The sequence below is a fragment of the Myotis brandtii genome, unplaced genomic scaffold, assembly GCF_000412655.1.
Source record: "Myotis brandtii unplaced genomic scaffold, ASM41265v1 scaffold1167, whole genome shotgun sequence".
Taxonomy (NCBI): Eukaryota; Metazoa; Chordata; class Mammalia; order Chiroptera; family Vespertilionidae; genus Myotis; species Myotis brandtii.
This window is the reverse complement of record NW_005354039.1, coordinates 382995-406898: the sequence shown is the minus strand read 5'-3', so window position 1 is coordinate 406898 and position 23904 is coordinate 382995. Positions and strand designations below refer to the sequence as shown.

The 23904-nt window shown below is 39.6% G+C and overlaps 1 pseudogene; it reads right to left on the bottom strand.

Annotated features, from left to right (window-relative positions):
• Positions 1-3377: 3377 nt before the first annotated feature.
• LOC102257963 lies at positions 3378-4291 on the bottom strand (annotated as a pseudogene).
• Between the last annotated feature and the right edge of the window lie 19613 nt (positions 4292-23904).

The window sequence follows — 23904 nt, the reverse complement described above, 5'->3', positions numbered from 1 at the left end:
CTGAATGACTACAACGTCAGGAAGGACTTCCCAACACCTTCCTTCGGCTCTGACAGTCTCATCTTCCTCAGGCAGCCACATCGCAGAGGTTTGCTCCACAAGAAAATTGAATGGCTGAGGCTGGTCAGCAGCATGAACCCTAAGGCCAGAGGATGGAGCTGGGAGTGTAGAGAAGGAAAGGAGCCCAGGGTATGGTTCTGTCCATTCATTATCCTGTCCAGGCACAGCTGGAGGTGGGAGAGGTACAGGAGACAGACAGGACCTGGTGTTTGCATGGGCTCTCTGCTAAAGAGTCCAGGACCAGGACAAACTCACAATATCTATTCTAGATAATCCAGGACCTTCTCCCCACCCAACCCCATTGGAGGCAGACGGCCTAAGGAAGACAAGATAAGCTGCCTGGGCAAATCCTCTCTTCCTACTTCTCTCCTACGAGCCCAGTCAGGAGACTGAAGGGTCCCAGGTTTGATTCAAATCAAGGGCACATGCCCCGGTTTCGGGCTCGAGCCCCTGTAGGGAACATGCAGGAGGCAGCTGATCAATGATTCTCTCTCATCATTGATGTTTCTCTCTCTCTCTCCCTGTCCTTTTTATATATATATATGATAGCCTGCTTTCCACATTTGGTCCACAAATCTTTGTGGAATGCCTATTGTGCAAGCACCATGCTAGCCACAGGGGATACAATGATAAACAAAAGCAGAGAAGGCCCAGCTCTCATAAAGGTAATAATCTAGTGAGGGAAAATACTTCAGTTGAATAATCACCTTAAATAAATGTATGATTACAAAATAAGATTAATGCTATTGTGATAGATACTCTAGTAGTCCCTCAATGTCCATTCTCCCTTTATGAGTAGCATAGGTAAATGTCCACTTTCAGGTAAACATATGATTACCTAGAATAACAAATACATTTATCAGCCTTCTTGCATCTAGATGTAGTCATGTAGCTAAATTCTGGCCAATAGTAACAGAAATGGTATGTATAACTTCCAGAAAATGTCTTTAAAGGAGGAGGCTTGCCCTTTTTTCCTCTTTCTTCTTCTTGATTGTGGGAATGTGGACATAATGGCTGGAGCTCAAGCTACTTTCTTGGATCATGAGGCGACTTTGGGAATGAAAGCCATGTGTAGTGGAACAACAAGACTGAAGAAACCTGGGTTCTAGGCACCATGGATTAGCCCAGGACTTCTGCATGTGAGCTTTACTTTTGTTTAAGCCACTGTTACTTGGAGTTTTTCTGTGATTTTTTTCAGTTACAACAGGGAGATATGTGGTTTTATCAGTATATATAACATGGAATCTGACCCATACTGGGGGGCTTCTTTGAGGAAGTGATGCTTCAGTTGAGTGAGCCAAGAATGAAGTGGGATGTAAAAGGGTTTCAAGCAAAGGGGAAAAGTCCCTTTGCAATGGCCCTGAGGTGGAAGGGAGCTTGGCATGTTGGAAGGAAGGGAAGGAAGGCCAGGTGGCTGGAACAGAAAAAGCAAGGAGAGAAGTGGCACAAAATGAAATCAGAAAGATGACCACAGAGGGCCTCATAGGCCTGTTAAGACTTTTGGTCTTTATCCCAAGAATAATGGGGAGCCATTGAAGGGGTTTCAGCAAGGGGTTACTGGGTTAGATTTACTCTCCCCTTGGCTAATAGTTCCATTCATCTGAAACAGCTATCATGCCCCACCCTAGAATATCCTTGAGGCCCAGACAAAATATTGTTTACCGGTGGATAAATTTGTGTGTTTTTAAAAAAATCATTTTATTGCCGTGGTAGGATATGTAACACAAAATGTGCCACTTTAACTGTTTTTCAGTGTGCAATTCAGTGGCTTTAATTACATTCACAATATTGTGCAACCATTACCACTATCTGTCCCCCCACTTTTTTGTGTGGATGAACTTTTGCACTTACTAAACATTTAACAACTGTGTGTGGGATTGAACTGTATCATTGCAGCAGTCACTGTGTGTGAATTCCTAGAAAGTGGGCTGTGGGCTGTGAGGAACAGTTGACCAAGTCAGGGTCAGCTGGGGCCGGCCTGAGGAATGTCATACCCTGGCCAGCAGGTCCGCCAATCTGTCAGCTGTCACCAGTCAGGTCATTTGGTATGCTTTACTTAAGAGGAAGAATATAGCCTCTGAACTGGAACGGGGGCGAGACCAGAGTTAACTGATGTTTGATGTCTTTCAGGATCTTAGGAAAACGTTCTGACCTAGTTGATCTACCAGAGAATGCCAGAAGCAACGGGGATTTTGCCTGTGATTCTCAACCTGGGGCAAACAGTTCTCTGTGGATATACACAGTGATGTGCCCAGGATACGTGAAGCCCTAGGAGAGACACGGGGCATCCTCCTGGAGCATTCATTTGACTTGATGGGAAATAACTCACATGCTTTTATTTTCAAACAAATTGTACATGCATTATGAGACAGAAAGTGACGTAATGAAGTTTAAGTGTAAAATACAAGATTTAAAGAAATTACACTTGCTGGTTTGGACCTTACTCTCAGATTTCCAGGAATATTTGTCCCTTTCCTCAGCTGATAGTAGTATTTTGGTATAGCATAGTGATTAGGAATAGACTCCCAAGCCAAAGACCCAGAGTCAAACTCTCGCTGTGACATTTCTTAGCTGTGTCACCTTGGACAAATTATACAACCTAGCTGAGTCTCGGTTTCCTAGTCTGTTAAGCAAGAAAAATGATTGTACCTAGTTATGTGTTAAATATTTATAAAATGCTTAGCACACACCACGTTTGCACTAGGAGCTCTTTTTTGAATTTTATCTTTATTGTTGAAAGTATTACAGACGTCCCTTTTCCACCCCATGAACCTCCTTTATGGGTACGAGTAATAGTATGAGATGGTAATGTTTTAGACCTTGGGCTCTCTTTTCAAAGTCTTTAAACTGACAATACTAGCAGTGCTCTCTGCTGATTGTAAGATAGTCAAACAATATAGAACTCAATATAAGAAATCATGGAAGTTCCCACTTGCCCTAAATTCCATGATCAGACCAGAGGTAAACACAAATAACTGTTGCTGAGCATCCTTCCTTCCAAACATTTTTTTTAATTCAACATTTATTGAGTACCGTGTACTTTAGACTCTGTCACATTTTCCTCCTCATTCTTCTGCTGTGTTTTAGGGCATTTGGGCTGTGATGCTGATCATAGCCTTCTTCCAGAAACTTGTGATGGGTGGCATTGCTGAGAATAAATGAAAAACTGTGCTCCAGACCCAAAGCTGTGAGCTACCCTGTCCACAACCTCCCTCTAGGAAAATCACTTCGACAGAGGATCTTTAATGGAGAGTCTGATGAGCCTGAGACACTGGGGAGCTTCAGGAAAAATGGTCTTGACGTTTTTTTGTTGTTGTTGTTCTCTTTTAACTTCAGGCTTCCATCTTAATTTTGTGATTTCATACGTAAGGTGTGAAAGGAGGATGGTTGAAGGTTGAAGGCTGATAGAAGCTGCTAGTTCTTCCACTTCATTTCTCATTATTTCCCTCTTTCTTCAGTCTTGGACAGGGCTACTCTGCTGTTTACTTTGTGGATTGTGGTAGTGAAGGAACCCAATGGACTTGCTCAGAATCCTCAATGAACTGTGGTACCAACTCTTCCCACTTTTCAGGTACAACCATGAATCTTTGCATAAATAAGAAGATCAAATGAATAAGAAATGCCCAACAGTAGCAGAAATGTCACTATAGCTGTGATCTGTCTGATCACTGAATGCATGTCGCCTTGGATAGCTTTCTGAGACTTCTCTGGGTGTACTGTCTTCTCTGGCCGTCTTATCACACTCAGTATCAAATTTCCATCTTTCAGAGACCTCACCACCTTTTAAAAATATGTATTTTATTGATTTTAGAGAGGAAGGGAGAGGGAGAGAGAGATAGAAACATCAATGATGAAAGAGCATCATTGATCAGCTGCCTCCTGTAACCCCACACTGAGGATCAAGCCTGGGCATTCGACCAGGAATCAAACCGTGACCTCCTGGTTCATAAGTCGATTGCTTAACCACTGAGACACACCGGCTGGGCAGCACTTTTAATATTCGAGGTGACTACCACCAGTTTCTGAACTGAACACTTGTGTAACCAATCTTTTAGTTGTCCCATCACATTATTTAGGTATTTCATGAACTCAGGGTCAGTTACTAGCAAGGTGAGTCACATTTCTGCATTTGAGCAAAGGTTCCAGATGGATATATGGGCTTTATGCCACACTAATATGCAATGCTGTTGATGCCAAATGAAAAGCACTCCCAGGAGTGCTGCCCCAGCATGGCCAGGCCCACAGATGCGGCTCACACCCACGGGAGATGGCAACCACAGGGCTCTGCAGCTGCTTCCTGCCACTGGTTTCAAGTGTCTAAACATAAAATTTAATACTTCTAGCATGCACATCTTAGCATATGTCAATTATGCCTCAATGAAATGGTCAAAAATTTGATAGGAAAAATCAATATAATCTAGGATTTTACTAATACAGGGCAGTGGTGTGCTGGAACTGGCTTGTCCAGCTTGTGAAAGCTGATAGTTAAATTTTGAGCAAGCCAGTTGTTAACTACAGCCATCATTAAAACATAATTTATGCACTCTTACAATTAAACTAATTATATTTTTTTAAAAGTAGTAATAACTACTTGCCCTGGCCAGGTGGTTCAGTTGGTTGGAACGTCATCCATACAACAAAAAAGAAAGTGAAAAGGAAAGTCGAACAAATGTTCAGAAACCGGATACGGAGCTGTCATAAAACTTGCATCATTTCTGGGAATGCTGTCCTGCTCCGGGATTGAGGAGCCATAAAATCTCAGGGAGCTGCCTTCCCAGAAGCCACTTGAAGCCTGCTGGAGGAAATCTTCATCTTCTAGAACCTTCTCCAGATGCCCACTATCCATGAGGCTCCTGGTGTGGATGGTGGCCCTGGTCTGGCCCCTCTGGCCTGTTGCATGTCCCATAGTAGAGCACAGAGGTACCGGGTGCCCTAGAGCCAGTCTGCCTGGGCTGCACCCTCTCTCTACACCAATTTCCTAGGTGGCCTCGAAAGAGTTTTCTCACTTATCTGTGCCTCAACTTCCTCACCTGTGAAATGGGGATCCTAATAAATGGATCAGTGTGAAGTGCTTAGGACAGAAGTGCATGCACATGGTGGTTGTTCCTATGACTCTAGATCAGTGGTTCTCAACCTTGGCTGCACATTAGAAGCACCTGGGAGTCTTTTTAAAATCCTGATTTCTGGGCCTCATCCTCCGGAAATTCTGTTTCTTTGTTACTAATGTTGTGGCCCCACCCCATAACAAAGAAACAGAATTTCCGGAGGATGAGGCCCAGAAATCAGGATTTTAAAAAGATTCCCAGGTGATTCTAATGTGCAGCCAAGGTTGAGAACCACTGATTTATACCATGAAAATTGGCAAACACTACAAATCAGGGTGTGTTTTTTTCCCCCCTCAGAGAACTAATTGGTAAACATTTACCAGCACTGTACTATTTAGGAATAACCACAAGGAGAATAAAAAAATAGGTATATCTTTTAAATCAACAATAGAGAATTTAGCCTATCCAATATAAAGCACTAAAGGAGAAAAAAAAAAAGGTATATGATAAATAGAAAACGTAATGGATGCCTGGTTAATCATGCCAGTTAAATCTAAAGGTTTATATGGCCCTAGCTGGTTTGGCTCAGTGGATAGAGTGTCAGCCTGTGGACTGAAGGGTCCCAGGTTCGATTCCAGTCAGGGGCACGTGCCTGGGTTGCAGGCTTGATCCCCAGTAAGGAACGTGCAGGAGGCAGCCAATCAATGATTCTCTCTCATCATTGATGTTTCTATTTCTCTTTCCTTCTCCCTTCTGCTCTGAAATCAATAGATATATTTTTTTTAAAAAGAACTTTAAAAAATAAATAAAGGTTTATATGGTTCCTCCTGTTAGCCTATTAAAGTCATAGGAAAGAACTAAAACTATGATAAGCCCATAGGTCAAAGAGAATAGTAGCAGAGGAAACATATAAAATGTCAACTACATTTTGGAAGATGGAAAGAGAATGAATTAGTAATAATTGATTTAGGTTTCAGCTGTCTCTGTTCTACTACATCCTCCAGAGAAATAAGGCCACAAGAAGGAGGAAGCAGTAGATTCATTTTGAACAATGAAGTTGGAAGCTGGAAGCATCAAATACCTCTCAAGGTGGGAGTGGAAGTTAGAGCTAAGCACAGAAGCATTAACGGACAGTTTGTGTAAAGAAATAGTTCCCACTCCCAAAATTTATCTATAAATTCAATGCAATGCCATCAGGACTTTTTGAGAAATTGGACAAACTTATTCTTGTTAGAGTAACTAAATTAATTTTGGAAATGAAGAGCAATGGGAGGGGGGAACTAGCTCAACCAGATTTTATGATATAATATGAAGCCATAGTCATAAAGCAAGAATGATATGCTCCAGGAATAGATATAAACCAGAGAAACAGAATAGAGAGCTCAGAAATAGACCTATGGGAATTTGATATAAGATGAAGATAACACTTTAAGTCAACCTGGAGAGGACGAATTATTCAGTAGATGATGTCAGGGAAACTGTCTCACTATTTGGAGAAAAAGTATGATTCCTATTACCAACTACTGTATACACTAATCTGCACTCCAGAGTATGTGAAAGATAAAAGACCACACAGCCTTAGCCGGTTTTTCTCAGTGGTTAGAGCATTGGCCTGCAGGCTGAAGGGTCCCGGGTTCGATTCCGGTCAAGGGCACATGCCCGGATCGCTCCATCCCTGGTGGGGGGCATGCAGGAGGGGGCCGATCAATGATTCTCTCTTATCAATGATGTTTCTATTCTCTCTCCTTCTCCCTTCCTCTCTGAAGTTAGTAAAAAAAATATATATATATATTTTTTTAAAAGACCACACAAAAGAAGGGGAAGTCCACTAGAGAAATGGGCAAAGGCTATCAATAGGTAATTCACAGCCCTATTTTGGCTCAGTGGATAGAGCATCGGCCTGTGGACTAAAGGGTCCCAGGTTCGATTCCGGTCAAGGGCAATCGATGTCTCTCTCTCTCTCTCTCTCTTTTCCTCTCTTTCTCCCTTCCTCTCTCTCTAAAGTCTGTGGGAGCATAATGCATAATCCTCTTGCATTATTAAGCTAGTGCAAACTGGTACAGATGTCCTAGAAAGAAGTTTGGCAGAATTGGTGACATCAAGGATGCAAAGACCCAACAACCAGCAATCCCAACCTGGGGTATGTACTCCAGAGAGTTCTCAGGTCCATAAGGGATAATGTTCACTGCATCTTTGTTGTGGAAATTAGGAGTTGGGGGCATCCTAGGCATCTCTCATTGGTGGAATATTTAGGTGGATCCTGTATAGTGCTCCTCAGCAGTAGAACCTATGAGCTAGATTTTTACATGCAGCATCATATAATAGGTCATAAAAATAGAGTGTTGAATTAAAAAAAAAGAAACAGGAAAAGATCCTTGGACCAATTATGAATTTAAAATATAGGCTGGAAATAGCAGTATATATTTACAAGAATACATATATATCCAAGGGTACATTTCAAACATGTAACAGTGGGTGTTTATGAAGGAGGGAAGGAGAATGTAGACCAAGACTAAGGGAGGGGTTAAGTGAAGTGAAGGGCCTTACACAGACCAAGTATGCTATGACTGAGGAATCTGATGAACTCAGTTCTCAGCAAGCAAGGCATCCCCAGCCCCCCGCCTTTATTCAGCAAAAATCTCAATGGAATTTCTTGGGGACTTTGCAACAAAGCTGTAAAGTTTTTCTGGAAGTATAAATAATGAAGAGAAGATCAGAAAACTTTGAAAAAGAAGAGCATTTAGGGATGACTTGGCCTTCCAGATAATAGAATGTATAAATAATTCAGCAGTCACCAGAACAGTATGTCACTGGCACATGAATAGACAAAAGAATCAATAGAATAGAAAAGGGCAGAAGTAGACCCAAGAACTTAGCAAAAGCTACTAGATGATAAGAGTGGCATTTTGACCAGTGATGGATTTTATAACAGGATATTTGAAAATTTGACTCATGATATTTGTGGAAGGAAGAAAATACATACAGCAAGTAAGATCTTTTGAGAGTAAAGAGACTTAGGGTTTGAATGCCAGTTTTGACACTGATTAGTTATGTAATTGCAGGCAAGATACTTAACCTTCCTAAGCCTCATTTCTCCCATATTTATAAACAAGGTAGTAAAAGTGCCTACTTCATTCGTTGTAAGGACTAAAAGAGGTAATGGATGCTAAAAAGTAAGAACATGGTACCTGTTACACAAACTGCGCCCCATAAATATTAGCTATTATTATTTCTACCCTAAATCACATACAAAGTAATGTGTAAAATAAAACCATAAATGTTCCAGAAAGAAAATAAATAAATATTATTATAATCTTGGGGAGCAGAAGGAATTTCTAAATATGACCTTAAGGTAGAAAACATGAAGAAAAACAAAACAGTTCTGATTGAAAAAAACAACAAAAAATTTCTTTATGCCAAATCCCACCACAAAGTTAAAATGCCAATGGCAAACTGGGGAAAATATTTGTAATATATGCATAGACAAACAATAACTCTTACTAATCAACAAGGAAAGGATAAATACAGCAATAGAAAAATGCACCAAGCCCTAGCTGGTTTGGCTTAGTGAATAGAGCATTGGCCTGCGGACTGAAGGGTCCCAGGTTCGATTCCAGTCAAGGGCATATTCCCAGGTTGTGGGCTTGATCCCCAGTAGGGGTAATGCAGGAGGCAGCCCATCAATGATTCTCTCTTATCATCAATGTTTCTATTTCTCTCTTCTTCTCCCTTCCTCTCTCTGAAATCAATCAATAAAAATATTTTTTTTTAAAAAGAACATTACCAAACAAACAAACAAAAAGTGATTACAAATTCATAGAGGGGCTATGAAGTCCCATTCGTCATATATCAAATTAGCACAATAGACTTTTATAATGTTTATTTAATATAATATGCTATTCCTTTTGTGTGTGGCTTATTTCACTTAGCATAATGTTTTCAAGGGTTACCCATGTTGTAGCATGTATCAGAATTTCACTTTTTATGGTTGAATGAAATTCCATTGTATGTATAGAGCACTTTTTTAAAAAAAATATATTTTATTGATTTTTTACAGAGAGGAAGGGAGAGGGATAGAGAGTTAGAAACATCGATGAGAAAGACACATCTATCAGCTGCCTCCTGCACACCCCTTACTGGGGATGTGCCCACAACCAAGGTACATGCCCTTGACCGGAATCGAACCCGGGACTCTTCTGTCCCCAGGCCAATGCTCTATCCAGTGAGCCAAACCGGCTAGGGCTAGACCACTTTTTTTTTAATCTTCACCCTAAGATATGTTTTTAATGCTTTTATTTCCCTTCCTTCCTTCCTTCCTTCCTTCCTACCTTCCTTCCTTCCTCTCTCTCTCTCTCTCTCTTTCTTTCTTTCTTTCTTTCTTTCTTTCTTTCTTTCGAGAAACATTGATATGAGAGAGAAACATTGATCGGTTTCCTCCTGAACATGCCCTGACTGGGGATGGAACCCACAACCTTTTTGGTGTATGGGACAACACTCCAACCAACTGAGCCACCCAGCCAGAGCTGTACCACATTTTTTAATCCATTAATCCATTTTTATTTTTAAATATATTTTTATTGATTTCAGAGAAGGGAGAGGGAGAGAGAGATAGAAACATCAATGATGAGAGAGAATCATTGATTAGCTGCCTCCTGCAGGCCCCCAACTGGGGATCAAGTCTGCAACCAGGGCATGTGCCCTTGACCCAAATCGAACCCTGGGCTCCTCAGTCCGCAGGCTGATGCTCTATCCACTGAGCCAAACCAGCTTGGCTATTCATTAATCTTCTGATGAACATTTGGTTTGTTTCCAACTTTTGGCTATTGTGAATAATGCTGCTATGCCTATTTGAGTACCTGCTTTCACTATTTTGGAGTGTATACCTAGGAGTGGAATTGTCAGATCTTATGCTAATTCTATGCTTAACTTTCTTTTTAAATGTGTTTATTTATTTATTTATTTATTTATTTATTTATTTCAGAGAGAGGGGAAGGGAGACGGAGAGAGAGAGAAACATCAATTGGCTGCCTCCCACACGCACCCTGACCAGGAGATTGAGCCTGCAACCTGGGCATGTACCCTGACCAGGAATTAAACTGGCCACCTTTTGGTGCATGGGATGATGTTCAACCAACTGAGCCACACGGGCCAGGGCTATGTTTAACTTTTTGAGGACCTGCTAAACTGTTCTTTTTTTAAAAAAGTCAGATTTATTAAGGAATAGGTGCACAGTTATGACTTTTCTCCAACATATGCAGTCACATAAATACCATCACAATGAAGATACCACCCCAAAAAGTCCCCACATGCTCTTCTGTAGTCTGTTCCAAATTCTTACCCCTTTTGGCCCTCCCAACTGCTGATCTGATTTCTGTTCCTACACTATTGACTTTTCCAGAATGTCCAACAATGGAATCATTGGAGCCTGGCTTCTTTCATTCAGCACAATTTATCTAAGATTCATCCATGTCAGTGTATCAATAATTTGCTCCTTGTTATTGCTGAATAGTATTTCACTGTATGGCTATACCATATGTCTTTATCTATGCACCAGTTGAAGAAAACTTGGTTTGTTTTCAGCTTTTGACAGTTATAAATTATGCCGATATAGGCATTTGCATATAGGTCTTTGTGCAGAGATATATTTTTATTCATCTGTAAGGACTCCATACCTAGGAGTGGGATATTTGCCTCATGTGATAAATGTATGTTTAACTATTCTAAACTGCCTATTTGTTTTCCAAAGCAGCTGTACCATTTTTTCATTCCCACTGGCATGCATGAGAGTTCATTCCAGTTGTTCTGTATCCTCTACAACATTTGATATGGTCAATTTGTTTATTTTTATTTTAGTCATTATAATAGGTATGTGGTGTGATATCTCATTATAATTTTTCATGTACCTAATGGCTAATGATGTTGAACTTTCCCCCCATCTGCTTACTTACTATCTTTTCCTCTTCCCTGGTGAAGTGTCTGTTCAAATCTTTTTGCCCTTTTTTAATTGGGCTGTTTTTATATTACTGAGTGTGAGAGTTCTTTATATATTCTGGATACAAATCTTTTATCAGATGTGTGTTTTGCAGTATATTCTTCCAATCTGTGTCTTATATTTTCATTTTCTTAACAATGTCTTTTCAAGAAAGGAAATTTTGCCGAAACCGGTTTGGCTCGGTGGATAGAGCGTCGGCCTGCGGACTGAAAGGTCCCAGGTTCGATTCCGGTCAAGGGCATGTACCTGGGTTGCGGGCACATCCCCAGTGGGAGATGTGCAGGAGGCAGCTGGTCGATGTTTCTCTCTCATTGATGTTTTTAACTCTCTATCTCTCTCCCTTCCTCTCTGTTAAAAAATCAATAAAATATATTTAAAAAAAAAAAAGAAAGGAAAATTTTTTTTTAAGGATAAAAAGAGAGAAACATCGATCAGCTGCCTCCTGCACATCTCCCACTGGGGATGTGCCTGCAACCCAGGTACATGCCCTTGACCGGAATCGAACCTGGGACCTTTCAGTCCGCAGGCCGACGCTCTATCCACTGAGCCAAACCGGTTTCGGCAAGAACCTTTATTTTTAAGGACTGAAATGATTATTTGAAAATTTAAACAGCTAGATTATACAAGAAATTGCTTGAAAATTCGTCTTCAAAGAGTTGGATTCCATTATACATGCTTTGTTCATTCTTTAGACCTTTAACTTCAGACTGAAGTTGAGCAGGAATACAGCTTACACTTTCCCTCAAATCATTCTTGGGCCCCAGAGAAGGTGCTGGACCTTTGAGTGGACAAGCAAAGCAGGTTACTGTTACCAGCACCTAGAAAGACAAGGCTGTGGTCGATAAAAATGCCAACTCGGTATCCCCGCCGCCATCATTTTTATTTTAATGAGTCTAATTTATCAGTTTTTTCTTTTGTGGTTCATGCTGTATGTGTCTTCTCTATGAAATTTTTGTCTAACTCACAAATATTTTCTCCTCTATTTTATTCTAGAAGGCTTATAGTTTTAGGTTTATATTTAGGTCTATGATTCATTTCATGCTCATTTTTGTACTTTTTTTTTTTTGGCATATTGATGTCCTGTTGTTCCAGTGCCATTTGTTGAAATGAACTTGTTCTTAACTTAACTGACATTGTATTATATGAAATAGTTCTTTGTACCAAAGCCTGATGAGGCATGGAATATACAGGTGACATACTTGTGGTATTCTTTATAGTTTACAAAGTACTTGTCATTATATAACCTCATTTGACCCACAATCAACCGTATGAGGTAAAAATAAAAATGTTATTCCTCTCATTTTACAGATGAAGAAGCCAAGATAAGCTAGCACATGGCCAAGAGGACAAAGCTTTTAGTACTATTGTCAACACATTCATTATTGAACTTTAATAATCCTTGAGTAGCCTTTTTCCAAGATCCAAGTTATTGCCATAAATCTGTCCAGTACTCAGGATCAAGTCAGTATTTACTACTTAATTTTGAGCTTACTGATCCTTGAAAACTGGAAAGGCTAAGAGATTTGGTGCAACTGGGATCCAAGAGCACGGTTATTTGGACTAACCATGAGAAGTGGTCACATGTCTCAACTCTGCTATGTGAACTGGCCATGGTCCTGCAAACTTTATTCTGTAAAAATGTAATTAGAAATCTTTTCTTTGGAATATTCTTGAGCTTCAACAAGAAAAAACTCTGTTACCAAATAGTCCAAATATCAAAGCAATAAACTGATTTGGTTTATGTTTTTGGTTATTTCTTCAGCCCACTTGCCACTCCCCTTTCTGTGGGAAGCACACCCACATATCACATCATTGGAGTGGTTTTGCTACCATCTGACTGCCTTCCTGGCCAGGGCTCTCTGTAGCAGAGGTGGACATGTTGCCCAGGGTGATGATTACAGTTGTTTCTTTGGAGGACTTAGGATTGGACTGAAACATAATCAATCTGCATTTGACTGGTGTTTAAACATGTAAATTGGGAGTTATACAGCAGTCATATTCTGCCTGTAAAGCAGATTGGGGCGGGGGAGGGGGGAGTGGATCTGAAGAAAGAAAAGGAATGAAGCAGGGAGGGAGAAGTAGAGACTCAAGACTGCTTCACTGTTCTTGGTTCCAGATCTTTTCAGTGACCTTGCTTCATACCTGGCCTTTGGTGCTGAGAAAGCACTTCTCTATCCTTTAAAAATTGTCCTCTCTCCCTTTTTAAGCTAGCTCAAATGGGTTTCTGTTACTTACAACCAGAGTCCTAACTAGTACACTAGAAGTAAATTGACTTATCGTAGAGTAGAAAGACATGGCCTCAAACTGCCTTACGGGGATTTAAAAAGAGCTGACATTTTGGCGCTATAACTGGGAGACAAAAATTCCTTCCCTTTGTAAAATAAATTGCATGAAAGGTGTAGGCCAGCTGAGTGAACATCAACTTGTACAATGAGAACAAGGGAGAGTATTATCCAGGTTAAACTATCATTTGTTTCCAACTGGGAAGGAGCAGGGAGGAGGAGGATGAAGAAAAGAAACTTGGATGAAAGGGAAGCCAGTGGAGGAAGAAAGGATAAGTCTGACATGGATGGGTGCCCAGAAAAATTTTGTACATTCCCATTTGGAGACTCCTTTACCTTTGAATTAAAAAACATACTGATCAGCCGCCAAGTATTATTTTGTTAATTAGATTTTCTCCATGAAATTAGTCTTCTGACACATTTCCAACCATTTCTCTGAAGCAGACCCTCTGAAATTCTGACTCTCTCTTTTCAAGCAAGATTAAATGTTACGGCCTTGCGTTCTCCTCCTCACCCGGAGTCTCAAGTTTCTTTGCCTTGTTCCTGCCTTTGTCATTCGCTGTGAAGAGCAGAATGCGTGGTGCACAGAGGCTGGTGGGACAGTGGGGCTGATTCATGCTTTGGGAAGACAGGGAATTGTCTCAGAGCAAACACGGACCCGCCTTTTTGCTGGGGGCACTGCAATGTTTAGCTGACAGCCGCTTGTTTGGATTTGTCCAAGCAGTGGATAAGCATCTAAATGCAGGGGCAATATGGGGTTCCTAAGGTCCCTGGGGGCACTTGAAATAATCTTGGAAGATGCTGGCAGAGTTTGTGCTCTTTATAAACAAACACGGAGAGATTATTCAAACAGCTGCTAATTTCATTAAGAAGCCTCATCTTAAGGTCCCAGAACGAGCATTTCTTTTTATGTTAGGATTACCTCTGAGTTTGATATTTGCATCTACTCCTGGTAGCTTAGCCGAGATGTCAGATACTAAGCTTACATTTGGATGGCTGTTTTGGCTTTGCCTTCAAGAAAGAATTTACCTTTAGAGGAGACTAAATTTGATAAAAATAAATTTGATGGGTAATTTAGGACTATTTATACACATTTTTATTGGTATCATATTTATATACTATTTTGTGATCTTTTAAACTGAGCACTATAATATGAAAACATTAACTTGTCAACAAATTTTGATGTACATGATCACTTCTAATGGATGTGTTGTGCGTAACTGTATGAATGAACCATCACTTAACTAGTCCCTTGTTTGCAAGCTATAAGCCATGCTTCAGTAAAAATTATTGCAGCTAAATCTTTGCACATTTCCTTATTTCTCCAGGAAAAAAATCATGGGTTTTGATTGCTGGGTCAGAAGAGATGCATGTTTTTAATGTTTTTGACTCAGACTGAGAAACTGCCCTCCAAAGTACAATTTATACTTCCTGTAGGTATGAAAGTGCTTTCCTTCTCACATACCTTGGCTCTTTGGTCAAAACTTAATTTTGTTGTTGTTGTTTTTTAGTTAATTTTTTTGGTTTCCCCAGGTAAGTAATCATATAATCTACAAATAATGACTTTTAGTTTTTATTTCATTTACCAGATAGTCAAAAGTTGCAAGAATTTATAATATTTCATTGTTGGTGAGAATATGGATAAATGGATGTTCTCAAATCCTATGATTGTAAATTGGTAGGTAAATTTGAAGGATAATCTGAGAGCATCTGTGACAAGTTTTAAATTGCAAACCCTTTGACCTAGCTATTTCAACTCTAAAAGAAAGGTATTCATTAAAGTACTTTGTTTATGCCGAACTGGTTTGGCTCAGTGGATAGAGCGTCCGCCTGCGGACTGAAAGGTCCCAGGTTTGATTCCGGTCAAGGGCATGTACCTTGGTTGCGGGCACATCCCCAGTAGGGGGCGTGCAGGAGGCAGCTGATCGATCTCTCTCATCGATGTTTCTAACTATCCCTCTCCCTTCTTCTCTGTGAAAAATCAATAAAATATATTTTAAAAAGTACTTTGTTTATAATAGCAAAAAATTTTAAAATAACTTAATTCATCAGTAGGGTATAGTTAAGTAAGTTATGGCACATTTCTGCTATGAAATACTGTGCGGCCATTAAAGAGAATAAAATAGATCTCTAGTACGAACCTGGAAATCAGACCATGCTATTTTGTTAATTTTAGAAAATATTTTGCAGGATAATAATATATTATGATCCTAATTTTATTTTTCAAAATCCAAGTATATACACTCAGAAATATATATACCTGAATATACATAGAGAAGTTTTGTTGAAGGTGCTTACCTCTGAGTCAGGGTCTTCCCATGCACCAAGAGGTCGCCGGTTCAATTCCAGTCAGGACACATGCGTGGGTTGTGGGCTCAATCCCCAGTGGGGAGTGTGCAGAAGGCAGCAGATCCATGTTTCTTTCTCTCTCCCTCTACCTCCCTCTCTCTCTCTCAAATCAATAAAAACATATTAAAAAAGAAAAAGGAAATAAACGACTGAATATACCCAACAACCTAGATCAATCTCCAGATGATTACGCTGAGTAAAAAAAGCCAATCTCCAAAGGACTGGCTTACATACTATTTGATTCCATTTAAATAACATTCTTAAATTGACAAAATTCTAGAGAGTGAAGAACAGATTAGTGGTTGTCAGGGGTTAAGGGGCTGGGGTGGGAGGGAAGTAGATGTGACTGGTTATGGAAGGGCAAGGTGAGGGGTCCTGTTGATTGAAATGTTTTGTATGTTAATTGTGTCAATGTCAATATCCTAGTTAGGATATTGTATTATAGTTTTGCAAGATGTTACTATTGGGGCAGAGTATAAGGGTATAAAGAATCTTTCTATTATTTCTTATATCAATCTATAATTATGTCAAAATAAAAAGTTCAATTCAAAAATAAAAAAGACTGTCCCATCCAAAATACCTATAGAGGCCCTTTGAAAGACAAATACAATGAGATTTTTAAAAAATATATTTTTTATTGTTGGTAGTATTACAGATATCTCCCATTCCCCCTCCCCCAATGAGATACTTATCAACCATTAAAAGATGGTGCTTTTGAAGATTATTTAATGACATGGGAAATTTTTGACTTTTACCCTTCAGTTAAAAACAATTAAGATTTAGGCCCTGGCCAGGTAGCACAGTTGGTTAGGATATGATTTCCAGTCAGACACATACAAGAAGCAACCAATGAATGCATAAATAAGTGGAACAACAAATCGATGTTTCTCTCTCTCTCCCTTTGTCTCTCTCTAAAATCAATAAATAGATATTAAAACAGCAAAAACAGTAAAACAGGGGAGTTTTGTTTTTGTTTGTTTGCTTTAAAAAAACGTATGTGGCATTTTGTACAATATTTTGTTTGGAAAACTAAGCTTTTGAAAAAAAAAAAGGAAAGTATGAAAACCATGATTTAGGGTATGTTTTATATAACTTAGCATTAGTGGTTTTCTGGACCATCATTTGGAGAGCTGGAATTCAGTCCTTCCTTTCTCTGTACAGTCAATAGTGGAAGGAGGGACAGTAGAAATAGCAACTGGGAGGGGAAAGGAGTGTGTTATTGAAGGGAATAGAGAAAGTTCTCTTCGGAAAAAGGAGGTTATTGGTTTACGGTCTTACACAAAGACAATATAGGCAGCTCCCTAGCAAACAGGACAGACTAGCCTCAAGATCATCAAAACCTTCCAGTCCAAATGATCTTCCCAGTCTTACAGCCCTCGCCACAAACCTCCATCTACCTCCACCCTCTCTCATACACTCTTTTTCAGCTACTATACTGGAGCCATTTCTTGTTCCCAGAATATGCCTTCCACATTTTTAACTTCATACCTTTGCTCAAACCATTCTTTCTATCTGCATTGCCTTCCCCCAGACCTGTACTATCCAATCTGGTAGCCACTAGTCACATGGGTTATTAAACACTTGAAATATGGTTAGTGTGGATTTGGATACACTATAAGTGTAAAATGTATACATTGGATTTTAAAAGTGTAAAATGTATACATTGGATTTTAAAAGAATATAAAAAAGAAAATTTCACCCTTTTCCTTTTTAAAATGTGGCTACTACAAAATTTCAAATTATAGTACATTCATGTTTCATAATATATGTCTATTGGACAGTGGTGCCCTATGAAACATAGTTTTACTGTTATGTATTGACCTTAAGGACATGTTGACTCATCATTTGTGAATCCATAAAAAAAATTTTTTTTTATTGATTTCAGAGAGGAAGGGAGAGGGAGAGAGAGATTGAAACATCAAGGATGAGAGAGAATCATTGATTGGCTGCCTCCTGCATGCTCCCTACTGGGGACCGAGCCTACAACCCAGGCATGTGCCCTTGTCTGGAATCGAACCCTGGACCCTTCAGTCCGCAGGCCAATGCTCTATCCACAGAGCCACACCGGCTAGGGTGAAAAGTTTTAAACAGAATTACACTAACTTCAGTGAATTTTTAGGGAAATATATTTATTAGCAGTTATACCACTTCCAATTTTCATTTTTATTTTAACTAAGTTATTCTCATTGAGATTGGTTTTCTCCCTGTAATAATTTTACAAAGGAAATTTGAAATATTTATCATGTTTTCTTAAGTCTCTTTTTTATGGTTTCTGTTACTGTGAAAGCCTTTTGTGGTCATGATTTTGACTACATGCAATTTTCCTGGGTTAAGTTTTGCAGATAAAACATTTTACTGTGTGAAATTTTAGCTGTTGACACTTATATGCGGTGCAAATCAGTTATAATAGTAATATTAATTTTAATTGGATAAAAGACCAATTGTTTATATTAATTTTGTTGTTGTTAATCCTCACTAGAGGATATTTTTTTCCATTGATTTTCTTTTTTTAAAATATATTTTTATTGATTTCAGAGAGAAAGGGAGAGGGAAAGAGATAGAAACATCAATGATGAGAGAGAATCATTGGGCTGCCTCTGCACGCCCCCCACTGGGGATCCAGCTGCAACCGGGACATGTGCCCTCGACAGGAACCGAACCTGGGACCCTTCAGTCCGCAGGCCAAGCTCTATCCATTGAGCCAAACCAGCCAGGGCTCTTTTTTTTTTAAATTTCTTTATTGATTAAGGTATTACATATGTGTCCTTATCCATTGATTTCCAGAGAGAGTGGGAGGGGGAGAGGGAGACACACACACACACACATAGACTGGTTGCTTCCTGCACCAAAACCCAGGTACGTACCCTTGACTGGGAATCAAACTTGCCACCCTTTGGTCTGCAGGCCCTTCGTTCTAACCACTAAGCAACACCAGCCAGGGCTATATTAACCTTTTAATTTATCCATAAGAAAATTGTGGGCCAATCTCAAATAATCCAGGATAGTCCTATTATCCAAGATTGCTTAATTGTATTGCTTGTCCAGTTTCCCCATGACTTTGTATCACTCAATGTCTTTGATGAGGCAAAGATCAAATATCCTTAAGAAATTATTGTTATCCTTTTAGGTGTAATTATGGTGCTGTGATTGTTTTTAAAGTTTTTTAAGGAGAGGTATATACTAAACTGTTAATGAGTGAAATAATGTGATATCTGGCATGTGCTTCAAAATAAGAAGGGGAGACGTGGCTGGTGTGGCTCAGTTGGTTGAGCATTGTTCTGTGAACCAAAAGGTTCCCAGTTCAATTCCCGGTCAGGGCACATGCCTGGGTTGGGGTTTGATCCCTGGTTGTGGGTATGCAGGAGGCAGCCGATTGATGTTTCTCTATCATATTGATGTTTCTATCATCCTCTCCCTTCCTCTCTCTCTAAAAATCAATTAAGTAATCTTTTAAAAAATAATGAGGGGAAAATGAGTGGGAATATAGATTAAACAAGTTAGGCATGAGTTTATAATTGTGAAATCTGATGATGGGTATATGAGGTTTTATTATTTAACTAGAGGCCTGGTGCACAAATTCGTGCATGGGTGGGGTCCTACGGCCTGACTGCGATTGGGGTCAATCAGGGCCAATCGGGGTCAGCTGTCTGAGGGACTGTGGGAGGTTGGCCTGCTGCGGAAGGTTGGTTGCAGGAGTGCACTGACCACCAGGTGGCAGCTCCTGGGTTGAGCTCCTGTGGTCAGTGCGCATCATAGTGACTGGTAAACCGGTCGTTCGGTCGCTTAGGCTTTTATATACATAGATTCTGCCTACTTTCTTATATACTTGAAATTTTCCATATTAAAAAGGTAAAACAATATAACTATTTGTTAAAAGTCCTTTCTTTTCTCCCTCCGTTCCTCCCTCCTTTCTTCCTTTGTTTCTTCTTTCTTTCCTTTCTTCTTTTCCTTCCTTCCTTCTTCCCTCCCTCCCTCCCTCCCTCCCTTCCTTCCTTTATCCACAACTATAAAAATGAAATCCAAACTCCTTACTATGTTCCAAGGCCCTGCATGATCTGATTCCTATCTGTCTCTCTGATCTTATCTCCTGCTTTTTTCTCTGCTGGGTTTTTCAGGGAGTAGAATATGAATGATGTCTCCTGGACCAGTCATGAGGCCTCCTTCCTCACCGTCATTTCACTCCATCTGCCTGGGCATTCTTTCGTTGCCTGCCTCAGGGCCTTTGCACTTGCTGTTTCTTCATCTGGAATCCCTTGGCTACTCAAATATCAGCTTAAATCTCACTCATTCCTCAAAAATGTCCCTTGCCACTAAGGTAGTTACTGTTTTTCTCCACCTCATTACTGTTTATTGCTTTTATAGCTTTGTCTCCTTTTCCCCCTGTTTTCTGCCAGAATATAAACTCCATGAGCTCAGGAATTCTGTTTGGTTCATTGTGCGTACTCAGCACCCAGCACAGGATCTGGTACTTAGAAGGCATTCAATAAATATACATTGAATGAATTAATTAAAATTTTAGTCATTTAAAAACTTTAGTCATTTTTAAAGGTCTGCTTTAAATCACTTCCTTCATAAAAACTTTAAGTCCATTAAGTAAGAGTTAATTTTTTACTTTATTAGGTATACAGGCACAAAAGGGAAGAAAGTTTTACTCCTTCGCCTGTTCTACTGTAGTGAAATCTAGAATGAATTTGATAACATCTATTTCTTTTTTTAAATATATTTTATTGATTTTTTTTACAGAGAGGAAGGGAGAGAGATAGAGAGTCAGAAACATTGATGAGAGAGAAACATCGATCAGCTGCCTCCTGCACACCCCCCACTGGGGACGTGCCTGCAACTAAGGTACATGCCCCCAACCGGAATCGAACCTGGGACCCTTCAGTCCGCAGGCCGACGCTCTATCCACTGAGCCAAACCGGTCACGGCAATACATCTATTTTTAAAATATTTTTTAAATTGATTCTGAAGAGAAATGGAGAGGGAGAGAGAGAGAGAAACATCAATCATCAATCGGTTGCCTCCTGTACACAACCCAACCGGAGACTGAACCTGTAACCTGGGCATGTGCCCTCAACAGGAATCAGATCGGCCACCTTACAGTGCACTGGACGATGCTCAACCTACTGAGCCACACTAGCCAGGGTTGATACATCTTTTGTATTGTTTCTTTAAGTTAGCACTTTAAAATTATTTCTCTTTCTATCTATATCTCTCTCTATATATATACATACATATTAATTTTTTAGATTACAAGATGCTGCTTCTAAATATTGCTTCAAGTCCAGGCTGGGAGTTTCACCTCTATTCTTTTTTTTTAATGTTTTTATTTATTTCAGAGAGAGGAAGGGATGGGGAGAGAGAGATAGAAACATCAATGAGAATCATTGATTGGCTGCCTCCTGCACTACCCCTACTGGGGGTCGAGGCCAAAACCCCAGCATGTGCCCTGACTGGGAATCAAACAGTGACATTCTGGTTCATAGGCAGATGCTCAACCACCGAGCCACATTGGCCAGGCTCACCTCTTTTAATACTCTTTGTTTCTATGGCCTCCCAATGTTTATGACACATAAGGATGTCATGATGCTGAGATGAAGAATGACTGATTTAGTTGGACTTGCCCTCATTTACATGTCCATGCTTTGGGAAAATGCTAGTACATAATCAATTAGCTAAAATCTCCTGGAGTGAGTCTCTTACCAGTTGGGTCACGGCCTTCTTTCAAATGATACATATAACTTGTAGGCCTGAGAGCTACCTTCTCACCATTTACTAATTGCTTTCTATCAAATATACACACACAACAATGTATTTGTCTATAAACAGGAGACAGTTTAATTATCAAAACAATATTTTAACATTTGTGTTCATTGTAAACAGATTTTAGCTCTGGAGCTACTTTTAGAAGACATTTTGTCCTCTCCCCAATAGCAATATTTTTGGAGTGTTTCTTCCAATCAGCTTATTTGCAGAACTGTTTAAACTAACACCAATTTTACTGCAACAATTAAAACAAATGTTTCCATTTTGGAAATGTTTGCTTGAAAAATATAGATTTGCAATTCAAATGAATGGGGAGATTGTTAGTTTCAGATCTTTCCTTGGGCTGTAAGTAAAATGGATGTTTATACTTTTTTTTCAAGAAACATCATCTAAAATATTGATTATTAAGTGTTTCCTGGTGGATGTATTCTTGTAGGACCTGTGTAAGTCCTTATGAATTATGATTGATAGCATAGATGTCCTAATTCTCCAGTCTCAATAGACAAATGTTCAATAAGATAGAGCTATTATTTTAGCAACTGAAAAGAAAGTGCACAGAAGCAGAGCACATTGCTCCATATCAAGCATGTAACAGTTTTATTTCTGTTCTGAAAAATTATTATTGAGGAAGAAAGTTTTTACACATTCCTTCCAAGCAGGTTTATTGGTGTGTGTTTTTTAAGGATTGTTATAAAAATAAAACCTGGTCTCAATTTAGTACATAATTACATAATACAGATTTTAAAATATTCTAAACATACAAGTCTATGAACTAAAGTTTTATAGGGATTAGCGCTACCAATTTGTATTAAATCAGTGTTTATTAATGTGATCCTAATATTATTCTGGACAATTGTGTTGGCTTTTGGAACATTCATTTAAGACAATAAAGAACTCAATGGGGGGATAAGGACACATATGTAATTCCTTAATCAATAAAGAAAAAAATAAAATATACATATTCTGGCTTAAAAAAATAAAATAAAGAACTGATTTACTCAGCCAATTAAAAAGTGTGATATCAGGCAACAATAAATACTATTTTAAAAGACAGAAATGAACCCAAGGTAGATTTTTAGAACAAGAGATGTTAATTTATTTCATGTTTATTTCCTGTTACTGGATGTAGCACAGACTTCTCTATTCCTCGTCTTGTCCTTATCTAACTAGAGAACCCCTTAACTGTAAATCTGAAAAAGACCTTGCAGAGACCATTTGATTTCCTTCTCTGCCTTCATCAAGGAGAAAACCAAACCCTCCAGGCAATTCACTCCTGTTCCTCTTGAACACCTCCAGGGATAGAGACAACCTTTTTTGATAAAAGGAAACCTGTTTTGGTACCAAGCTACAGTAACGGTTACACAAGTTACCCGTGATTCCTAACTAAGGCAGTCTACTTTACACATGCAGCATCCCCTAATTCTCACAAAAGCCTTACAAATTAGTTATTTACTAAGTCTATTTTATGAGAAGCCCAGGCCAGAGAGAGTAATTTAGCCAAGGTCATACTTCTGGTAAGCGGCTCATCCAGGATTCATACCCAAATTATTTCTTTCATTAACTCAGCTGCTTCTCCAAAGGCGGTGTATGTATTTACCGACATAAAGGGAAGTAATAAAATCAATGAACATAACCTTAAACTTACATATTTCAGGAAAAGAGTCCTTGGACAATGAAAATTATTGATGAAATAACCACACTAGATACCTGTTATTAAAAGAATATCCTATGTTAAATGATTCAGAACCTCCAATCCGGCCTCTTTTAAATCATACGTCTCTGTGAATAAACTGACTACAAATTCCCCAGACTTCTTTGTTATCAGTATTTCAGCCCATAATTTAGCAAACACACACACACACACGCCTTGTAGGGGTAAAGTTCCAGTATTTTCTTGGGCTTCAGTTTTGAGACTTCCAGATTCTCAGATGTGTGTGTGAGAGAGAGAGACTAAGGAAAAGAATAGCTGAAACACATCTAAAAGCGAATTGCCCCAATTAAAAATCTATAATAAAAGTGAAAACAATTGGGCATTCCATCAGCCTTTTAACCTCAACGGCTCTTCTCCCCAAGCGAACCCAACCTACTTCCAACGCACACCCCCAAACTAGGTAATAAACTCGAAAGCTGGAGGTAGAAGGGTCGACGGCTTGGCCCAGGGTCGGCTTTATTCCGAAGCCTATCGGGGCCCCGGACTCCACGGATGCTAGAGGGTCCCGCTGTTGGTGGGCGCAACTGGGGAGAGCGTTGTTTATCGGCAAGAACAGGGCGGGGAGTTCGTCATGGGCCCGAACAATCACACCAGGGTCTAGGGGAAGAGAACCGAGAGACTATTTCGAAGGTTACAGAGGCGCGCAGGGCGCGAGAAGCAGCGGCTCGTGCGCCAACTCGCTCACCGGCTCCAGGGTAC